Source organism: Nomascus leucogenys, chromosome 7b, assembly GCF_006542625.1.
Source record: "Nomascus leucogenys isolate Asia chromosome 7b, Asia_NLE_v1, whole genome shotgun sequence".
NCBI classification, from domain to species: domain Eukaryota; kingdom Metazoa; phylum Chordata; class Mammalia; order Primates; family Hylobatidae; genus Nomascus; species Nomascus leucogenys.
In genome coordinates, this window is record NC_044387.1 from 66,122,714 (window position 1) to 66,132,113 (window position 9,400).

The 9,400-nt window shown below is 40.6% G+C and overlaps 1 pseudogene; it reads left to right on the forward strand.

Moving 5' to 3' along the window:
- Nucleotides 1–6,425: 6,425 nt before the first annotated feature.
- Nucleotides 6,426–7,268, forward strand: LOC100605389 (annotated as a pseudogene).
- Nucleotides 7,269–9,400: the final 2,132 nt, after the last annotated feature.

Sequence of the window (9,400 nt, forward strand, 5' to 3'; positions counted from 1 at the left end):
GTGCCAGTCCTAAAGGTCGAATTAGCACTATTATTTTGCAATGCCTCTGAAGCCAGGAGGAGTGCTTCTAGATGGAGAAAGAAGAGTTAATGGTACCCAGAAGCCCATAGGGGTAGGAGCTAAAATAATTTCTGTGATGTCTCAGGAATCTTCAAATATAATTTTATTGGAGTGGTGGATGTGAGTCAGATTTCAGAGGGCTAAGGAATGAGTGTGGGTTGGGAAACTCCAAAAAGAAGTTTGACCGTAAGAAAATAGAGTGAGAGAAAATGGTAACCAACCCAGAGAATGGATAAACTCTGAGGATGAAAACATGCAGGGAAAGAAAAAAAAAAAAATCTTAGAAAAACTTACTGTTTGGAGTCAGAAAGAGGAAGCCTGAAAAAGGGGAAGGATTGGTTTGTGCCCAGGAAAACGAGATTGGCTAGAATGGGGGGGATAATAACAGGTAACTATGTCCAAGGCAGCAGAAAGTGTCTAGGAACACCTTGGAAATATCAGGATCAGATATGCCCGGATTCCATTCCTGCCAAAAATAAAACATGAAAAGCTTATATGCATAGAAAACTCCTGGAGGTTTTATAATAGTAAACTTTCACAAGTGGTTTCCTCTGAAAAGTAGGACTCATGGAGATTTCCTGTTTGTATTTATTCTTCTGTATAATTGGAGTTTGAAATTTTTAAGATCATGAATATGTTTATTTATAATTTAAAATATTCAAATTTATAACAATCTGTGTCAAGTTCAAAATTTTAAACAATTTGATCTTGATGAATTGGAAGGAAAAATTGAAGAAGTTATCTCTTACTATATATGTATACCTTAGAATTTCTTCATGTGCATAAACTTCTTTTATAATTTAAAAAATTATAAGAGAATATATTGTTATAAGGAAGAAAAATAAATAGTTGGCATTGTGTTCTATAACATTCACCTTTTAGTTCTGGGCAGGAAGATATGAAGTTCCTGCCCTCAGAAAGTAAAGAGACAGGACATGATGCAAAATAGCTTCTAAATCCCAGCCCAGTGTACAGAGTAAAAACATCGTGGGACAAATTAAAAGAATTAACTCTAATGCTACATCTAAAGCCTTTAAGGTGCCTGTCATATGGTAGGCACTCAATAAATATTAGTTACTATGATTTGTCAAGTTATATTTATATTTAGTATATTATAAAATATAAATGTAGTAGCCTTAGGCCTCTAATAATTCCATTAATATTTACAGAACACAATGCCTGCACATGTGCCAGAGATGAGAAAATGAATGAGATATTATCCTTTCCTTAAAAGCTAATTGGCAAACAAAATATAAAAAGATATATAATAATGCAGGTCAGTGTATGCCGTGTTCCAGATATGTGATCCAGACAAAAGTGGTTCTGCAATTTGAAGATTAGAAAAATCACACAGGACAGGAGCAATTAGGAAAAGCTTGCAGAGATAAGACATGAATGGACCTTGGAGAATATGAAAGGAGAGAAAAGGGCATCCTGGGGGAAAATGCAATGAACGGAGACTAGAAACAAAAAAGATGCGTGGTCTAAATATAATTTGTTATCCTGGATGGGATCCTGAAACAGCAAAAGGACTGTAGTATGAAAACTGATGTTTAGTCAAAAGTAATATACCGACATTGTTTTCTTAACTTTCACAAATGTATCATGATAATGTAAGATGTTAACATTACGGGAAACTGGATAAAGAGTAGACATATAGGAACTCTCTGTACCAACTTCATATTTTTTTCTGTACATCTAAAAATTATTCCAAATTAAAGTTGATCTTTAAAACTGTGCATGGTAAGTTCATAAACTAGTGAGTAAACAAATACAGCCAAAGTTCAGAATTCAGTTAGAAAGATAATGATAAATTAAGACGAACAGGTGGGTAAGTCCTAGATTGCAGAAGACTTTGAATGCCTGGCTAAAGATTTCTGATTTAATTCTGCAGTTCATGTAGTGTTATTGAAAGTAGCAGAACAATGAGGTGTTTGAAGGAGAAAGGAGCCTTCAAATAGGTGGCCCAGAAAGTCTTATGTCACCATCATCATTGACTTTCATTTGTCCAACATCATGCTTTCTAAAAGCCACCACAAATGGTACACTAACATATTCTCATTCATATTTTCCTCAGTTATTAAAATGCTAATGTTCAGTAAAAATACCAGGTGGTGGGAGAGAAGCAAACAATGTAGCCCTCCCCTCATGAATAATGAAGCCCTACGTAACGATGATTTGGTCTCACTCAATATGCATAGTGCTAGAAGCAGACTTTTCTCTATGAAAAGTTAGTGTTGTCATGAGCTTCCACTTCTTTTACTGTCAGCCAAAAACAGTTCCCTGAAGGATACTGCTTCACTGTAGGAAAATCATTTAAAAGACCCTCCAAGTTGTGAAAATGTAAGGCAGACAGTCTTTGCCTGTGAGAGTTTGTGTGTAGGTGTAGGTGTCCAAAATGAGCATGTGTTTGTTGCTTAACAACATCTGGTTTTCTCCTTTGCATGCAACAGGGAGGTTCACTGTTGGGGTATGCCGAGGTAGTCCAGTGGCAGGAAGAGATGCTAAGACAGACCAAACAAGGATTTATGGAGAAGACTTATGTGCTCCAGCATGACAAGAGGCTGGGATTGAGTTCTTTTCTAGCTTTGGCCCACCTGGCTTGGTGCTAAGCATTGGAGGGAGAAATAGATGAGTGTGTGAATGTGACCTAAAATAGATGTGGTCTCAGAGCTCCAGAGGGACACTGGCAGGGTGATGGGAAGAAGAGAGCTGAATCAGTAGGAGCATCACAGCAGCCACAAACAAATGTCCTGATATCAGAATGTGTGGCACCCATCTTTAACCTCATGTGACAGAGACCAAGCCAAGGCGTTAGTGTATTGTTCATACTTCCCAGCTTTCTCTCTTGTCCTGGCTTTTTGCAGGACTGATCGCCTTTGAACTAAGTTCCTAGTGTTCTTACCCAAGCAGGCTGGCTCAGGGAGGCCTTAGGAAATAAGTGGCCTTCCTGTCACTAAGGGCAGGTAATAAATTGAATAAATAAATGTGAGGCAATTGTGTTTGTATTCCAATCTAGCAAAGTGGATCATTCCAGAGACACTATTGATGTGAATTTCTACAAAGTGAGTCATTTCCCCTGTGGTCTTTTTTAACATTTCTTAAATGTATTCCCACAACAGCTGCAGTTCAGTGCACTGTTTCTGAGAATGTAAGAAGCAGAGTGCACCACCTACCTATGTGAAAAATGGACCCAGAGGATAGCAATGAGAGCTTCACGAAGAGGAAACATGCATGTACCAGTCTGATTCTTTTTTCCGCTTGTTTAGGACACAATACCATGCTGCCTGTTTGAAGCCATCTCACAGGATATTTGCAAGAGCCACTGGGATGTTAGTTTCATGAAAGGAAGAGTTCTGTGTTGCTTATTGACCTATACCAGGGCCTGGTAGATGCTCAGTAAATATCTACTGAACAAACCAATGAATCTAGTGAACTAAGGGACATCAGAATATTTAAATACTACAAAGTAGGATTGAAGACTGATGATGGTTAATGTCTGTCCACTGAAAACGCTATTAGGGAGGGAGAAATTTTCTGGGAGAAGATTGACAAGAGGAAAGAATACATTAATACAAATACACAGGGGAGAAAGCTTCTGTAATGGAGGGCTCCAGTCTAAGTCCCTTAAAGCTAAATTGAGCCAAGAGCATCGCCTTACTGATGAATATTCCTTTGTAGAGGAAATAGAGATCTTTGAGAAGTGGAAGTAAATCTCAATTTTCTGGGCCTAATGCCAGATATTGTAGCACATTAAAGATGACAGACAAAGGAGATGACACCTTAAGATTTATTCCAGATTGTATATTTTCCTCCATTTGTGGGTTAGATTGTATATTTTTCTCCTTTTGTGGGTTGAGAAAGTAATAGAGAATGTGGGTAAAGGTTTCTGCTGTTCTCTCTATAATTTTAGGAGCTACACCATTTGGGAAGCTTGAGGTCTAACTAATCCTATGATATCTAGACTAAGTGAGAAGAAATGGGTGGATCCACAGGCAACGGAAGATAGTAAGATGTATCTTGTCGAAGGGTTCTTGTGGCTGAGTATGCACTGATAGTTGATTACCCCAAAGAGTAACTGAAAGGGCCAGGGTAGCTCTACTTACTGGGAAAGCGGGACATTTTATATTTGATTTGAAATGTTTGTTATACTGTCAGGAAACTCTATTGTTACAGATTTTCTGGGACTCTATACTACATTTCCCCCTTTATCCTAATGTTGACAGTGACCTAGTAAGTCAACTGTATCTTGCCATTTATAATTTGGGAAGAGTTTAGAAAAGACACAGGGTCTCTCTTTTCTACAAAGTTTATACCTCATTCAGAAAAAATTGGAGGCACCCAGGCACAGTGACTCACACCTGTAATCCCAGCACTTTGGGAAGTCAAAGAGGATGGATCACCTGAGGTCAGGAGTTTGAGACCAGCCTGGCCAACATGGCGAAACCTCATCTCTACTAAAAATACAAAAATTAGCCAGGTGTGGTGGCACATGTCTGTAATCCCAGCTACTTGGGAGGCTGAGGCAGGAAAATTGCTTGAATCTGGGAGACACAGGTTGCAGTGAGCCGAGATTGTACCACTGCACTCCAGCCTGGGCAACAGAGTGAGACTCCATCTCAAAAAAAAAAAAAAAAAAAAAAAGGAAAAGAAAAAGAAAAAATTCGAGGCTTTTCTGCAACAACAGGCATTTCTCTCTCTCTCTTTTTTTTTGTTTTTTTTTGTTGAGACAGGGTCTTGCTCTGCCACCCAAGCTAGAGTATAGTGACATGATCATAGCTCACTATAGTCTCAAACTCCTGGACTCAAGCAATCTTCTTGCCTTAGCCTCCCAAACTGGTGGGATTATAGGTGTCAGCCACCACTCCTGTTCAACTATAGGAATTTCAAAGCATAGGAGTTTGAAAGACTGAAATAGCTGTGGGCTTCAAAAATCATGTGTGGGAAAACAAACACGGTTAGAAAATTTACTTATGCAGGGCTGGGTTCTCACTACTGTAAAAAAGTAGAGGTAAAATTTAACAGGTAATAATGTTCTACAATTTCTGTGCATTTCCTTTTTAATGAAAGTACTATTTAGGTGTCTGCAAAGCAATTTTGCTAATAGAATAACAGGCAGTGAGATCATTTTATACAATTAGCATAACTGACATTGAGAAAATGTAGATGGCACCAAGTGCAGTGGCTCACACCTGTTATCCTAGCACTTTAGGATTGTTTGAGGCCAGGAGTTCAATGCCAGCCTGCCTAACACAGTGAGACTCTGCCTCTACAAAAATAAAGTAAAAAATTAGCTGGGCATGGTGGCACACGCCTGTAGCCCTAGCTACTCAGGAGGCTGAGGCAGGAGGATCACTTAAGCCCGGGAGTTGAAGGTTACAATGAGCTGTCATCATGCCACTGCACTCTAGCCTGGGTGACAGAGTGAGACCTTAAAGAAAGGAACACAGAGAAAGAGAGAGAGAAAGAGAGAAGGAAAGAGGGGAGGAAGGAAGGAAGGAAGGAAGGAAGGAAGGAAGGAAGGAAGGAAGGAAGGAAGGAAGGGGAGGAGGGAAAGTAAGAATGACCCATAGTCATCTTATGCATGTCTTGCTCCAGATGTAGAATCAGTCATTTCTCTAAAACGTTTTAGTTTCTTTAAATGGGGAATGCTATTTAGAGGTCACAATCTGGGTGTGAAAGATGTTCATTGCTATTGCATTGGTAATTGTTTTTAAAACTTTTTCTTCAGAAGAGCCAGGGAATATGTATTTTTAGACAAAGTACATCATGAGTTCATACTGATATTCTCAATTCAAAATTAAGGTTAAAGTAGTTTTAATTAAATTGTTTAAATTTGTATTTCTATTGCTTTTCTCTTGTGTGGAAAAGCTTGGTTGATGACAATGTTAAAGTAATTACTTTTTGTTACCCAGTCATATGTTACTAATGATATGGATACATTCTGAGAAATGCATTGTTACATGATTTCATTGTTGTGTGAACATCATAGACTGAACTTACACAAACCCAGATGGTATAGCCTACTACACACCTGGGCTATAAATCTATACAGCATGTTACTGTACTGAATACTGGAAAAAGTCCAGTAAAAATGCAATAGGAAAGGTGTTCACCTCACTGGCATCCTGGACATGGGTTTTCTCCAGGAGCACTCAGGCCAGTGGACAGTGAGGGCGCGAGTTACAATTTGGATATAAAACCATTTTTCTAGCCCACCTTAGGGAAGACTTTTGACACACTAATTGGGATGGTTCCAATAGTCTACTGTGCAAGACACTTCAGATTCAAAGAATTTCCTTTGTAAAAACAACAAGGGAGGCATCACAGTTTTCCATTTACATCAACAACTTCAAGTTCTTACCATGGAAAATTCAGAGAAGACTGAAGTGGTTCTCCGTACTGTAGCTCCTTCAGTCCTATTGCCAACAGGCACCTCAGGTTGTTTGAGCTGGCCAAGGACTATATGAATGGAACAGGAAGATACAGAGTTGTCAAAGGCATGATCTTTCCTGTTGGTGATGCTTATAAGAAGAAAGGACACATTCCTGCCTGTCACTGGGTCATCATAGCCAAACTTGCCACCAAGAATTCCAAGTGAGTGGAAGTTGATACATGGGAAAGTCTTCAGAAAAAGTGGAAAGAGACTGTTACTTTGCTAACATGCCATCAGGAGAAACTGGAGGCTAGTAACTGTGATCATCAGCAGAACTCACCTACACTAGAAAGGCCCGGATGGAAGAGGAAGCGAAATGAACAAAGACAAGATTCTAGTCAAAAAAAATCCCTAGAGCCAAAACCAAAAGGTGAACCAAAGGTCAAGCTGCTGTGTGGGGCAGATTTACTGGAGTGCTTATGGTATTCCTAATTTGTTGAAAAGTGAAGACATCACCCAAATTGTGGCCAACTATGAGCTCCTATGTATTACTCGGGCTGGAAATGATGCTCAGAAATTCATCTATGACTCTAATGTGCTATGGAAACACCACAGCAACATTCATGTGGTGAATGAATGGATCACCAATGATATCTCATCCACAAAAATCCAGAGAGCCCTTAGAAGGGGCCACAGCATTCGCTACTTGCTACCAGATCTTGTTCAAGAATACATCGAAAAGCATAATTTGTACAGCTCTGAGAGTGAAGACAGGAATGCTAGGGTCATCTTGGCCCCTTTGTAGAGAAACACTGCAGAAGCTAAGGCATAGAAATCATAGAAATCCTACGGCATGATGTTTTGCACTTCCCTTTTGAGTATTTGAAACAATCTGGATGTTAGTGACAGGGGAAAGAAATTGTGATCCTGTTGCTTAAACTAAAGCTTAAAAGTTTAGTAAAAATCAGTAGTAAGGTAAAATCAGCGTCTTTTTTTTAAAATTTTTATCAGGAGGTGCTAAGATGAATGTTTTCTGTATTTTTTTTTTTTCAGATGGAGTTTCACTCCGTCACCCAGGCTGGAGTACAGTGGCGCAATCTTGTCTCACTGCAACCTCCACCTCCCAGGTTCAAGCAATTCTCATGCCTCAGCCTCCTGAGTAGCTGGGACTACAGGCATGCACCACCATGTCTAGCTAATTTTTTTTATTTTTAGTAGAGATGGAGTTTCACCATGTTGGCCAAGCTGGTCTTGAACTCCTGACCTCAGATGATCTGCCCACCTCAGCCTCTGAAAGTGCTGGGATTATAGGGCATGAGCCACCACACCCAACCTGTTTGGTCTTTTTAAAAAATATATGTATATATAAATCTTTTTATCTTTCAAACAAGAGATTAGCAGCACACTAAACCCAGAAGAATTTTCTGTGAAACTAACTACAAATAAGAAGTCAAAAAGTACATCCTAGCTCTACCACATAAAAGAAGCAAAGTGTGAAGTGCAAAAATTCATTTAAAATTCTAACTCTGGGCTTTTTGGGTTCTAAGATGGCCAAATAGGAACAGCTCCAGTCTACAGCTCCCAGCATGAGCAATGCAGAAGATGGATGATTTCTGCAATTCCAACTGAGGTACCGGGTTCATCTCACTGGGGCTTGTTGGACAGTGGGTGCAGCCCATGAAGTGTGAGCGGAAGCAGGGCGGGGCATCGCCTCACCCAGGAAGTGCAAGGGATCGGGGAATTCCCTTTCCTAGCCAAGGGAAGCTGTGACAGACTGTACCTGGAAAATTGAGACACTCCCACCCTAATACTGCGCTTTTCCAATGGTCTTAGCAAACAGCACACCAGGAGATTATATCCCGTGCCTGGCTTGGCAGGTCCCATGCCCACGGAGCCTCTCTCACTGCTAGCACAGCAGTCTGAGATCAAACTGCACGGCAGCAACGAGGCTGGGGGAGGGGCATCCTCCATTGCTGAGGCTTCAGTAGGTAAACAAAGTGGCCAGGAAGCTCGAACTGGATGGAGCCCACCACAGCTCAAGGATGCCTGCCTGCCTCTGTAGACTGCACCTCTGTGGGCAGGGCATAGCTGAACAAAAGGCAACAGAAACTTCTGCAGACTTAAATTCCCTGTCTGACAGCTTTGAAGACAGTAGTGGTTCTTCCAGCATGGAGTTTGAGATCTGAGAATGGACAGACTGCCTCCTCAAGTGGGTCCCTGACCCCCGAGTAGCCTAACTGGGAGACACCACCCATTAGGGGCCGACTGACACCTCATACAGCCGGGTGCCCCTCTGAGATGAAGCATCCAGAGGAAGGATCAGGCAGCAACATTTGCTGTTCTGCAATATTTGCTGTTCTGCAGCCTCTGCTAGTGATACCCAGGCAAACAGGGTCTGGAGTGAACCTCCAGAAAACTCTAACAGACCTGCAGCTGAGGGTCCTGATTGTTAGAAGGAAAACTAACAAACGGAAAGGACATCCACACCAAAATCCCATCTGTACGTCATCATCATCTTCAAAGACCAAAGGTAGATAAAACCACAAAGATGGGGAGAAACCAGAGCAGAAAAGCTGAAAATTCCAAAAATCAGAGTGCCTCTTCTCCTCCAAAGGAACACAGCTCCTCACTAGCAATGGAACAAAGCTGGACGAGAATGACTTTGACGAGTTGAGAGAAGTCATTAGACGATCGGTAATAACAGACTTCTCCAAGCTAAAGGAGGATGTTTGAACCCATCATGAAGAAGCTAAAAACCTTGAAAAAAGATTAGACGAATGGCTAACTAGAATAAACAGCAGAGAGAAGACCTTAAATGACCTCATGGAGCTGAAAACCATGGCACAAGAACTACATGACACATGCACAAGGTTCAGTAGCCGATTCGATCAAGTGGAAGAAAGGGTATCAGTGATTGAAGATCAAATGAATGAAATGAAGTTAGAAGAGAAGTTTAGAGAAAAA